Genomic DNA, 1,193 nt, shown 5'->3' on the forward strand with positions numbered 1-1,193 from the left:
AAAAAAAAGATTGGATTAGCGCCTGCTAAAGCTATCACTGCATTTTAACCCAAAATGGCCGAAGGAGAAGACGTTGATCTGGTTGCAGAACTACTTTCCACACAATTTTCAAGACGGGCCTTCCACGAAAAGCTGGATATTGTGCGAAGAGGTCGCCCAACTCCTGCGCTACCTAGCCTGTCCCAGCAAGGAAAAGGCTTTGTCCGTCATTTTCAGACGTCATTTTACCCGTGGCTCACAGCCTCTGAGAAACGCTGCAAATTGTACTGCTCGGAATGCCTATTGCTTGCAACTGACCGATTTGGTGTTTGGCGCCACACTGGATTGTTTTACCAAGGCAGCAAAGAAACGGCCGGGCACTTACAAACAGGCACTACATTGGTGAGTAAATTAATTTTATTTTACATTTCTTCTTGTCATTTTATTTCGTAAGTATTAAATTAATGGTAATGAAATAAAATGACAAAGACACAAAAATGTATGAAATAAATCTGCTCACCTGCAATTTATAATGGCGCATTGTAGTCACCTTTGTGCACGAAAGTTCGTTCAGTCTCAGCTGCTCAACATTTTCAGTCATTTGCTGTTGTATCGCCAATTTTCAAAATGCAAATGATCTGTTTACTTTATTTTCAAAGAATAGTTTGTTTTGTTATTGTTTGGTTGGTGTCTTAGGCATCGAAAAAAAAGTAGTGTGTTCCCGGTAACCTGACCGACCGATAATTTCTACATCGAAAAAAAACTTTACGGTCAGCAATTTTTTCAAACAACCCTCTACATTTTTGTGTAGAGGGTTTACATCGGTGCAAACTCTCGCGATAATCACGTTAAGCGCGTGCGTCGTTTACCCTGTCGTCTGTCAACAACATTGAAACATGGCGGCGGCCGCAATCTCCGACGACAGTTTAAACCGCGTTTTCTGTGTTACAGACAGTCGCATGCTCGCATCGTAATGTTAAGAAAATAGCATCCATTGATGTATCAAAAAAATTCAGCGAACTATTTGATGAACACCACGGGCCGAGTAAAAACCGAGGGCGGAGGAGGACGGCGGCGGAGGAGGACGGCGGCGGAGGAGGACGGCGACGGAGGCGGCGGCGCGCCCCGGCCCCCTGAGTCCGGAGCGGGGAGACAAACTAAATAGGTGGCGGTGGGGCCGGCTGGGGTGGGGGCGGCTGCGGGGCGGCGGGGGG

At 46.4% G+C, this 1,193-nt stretch overlaps 1 protein-coding gene across 2 annotated transcripts in view; it reads right to left on the reverse strand.

The window, feature by feature from the left end:
* LOC109526293 (zinc finger protein 239-like) overlaps positions 1 to 1,193 on the reverse strand; it is a 17,392-nt gene that overhangs the window by 10,428 nt on the left and 5,771 nt on the right. The window lies entirely within an intron of this gene.

Source organism: Hippocampus comes, unplaced genomic scaffold (assembly GCF_001891065.2).
Source record: "Hippocampus comes isolate QL1 unplaced genomic scaffold, H_comes_QL1_v1.1 scaffold271, whole genome shotgun sequence".
NCBI lineage: Eukaryota > Metazoa > Chordata > Actinopteri > Syngnathiformes > Syngnathidae > Hippocampus > Hippocampus comes.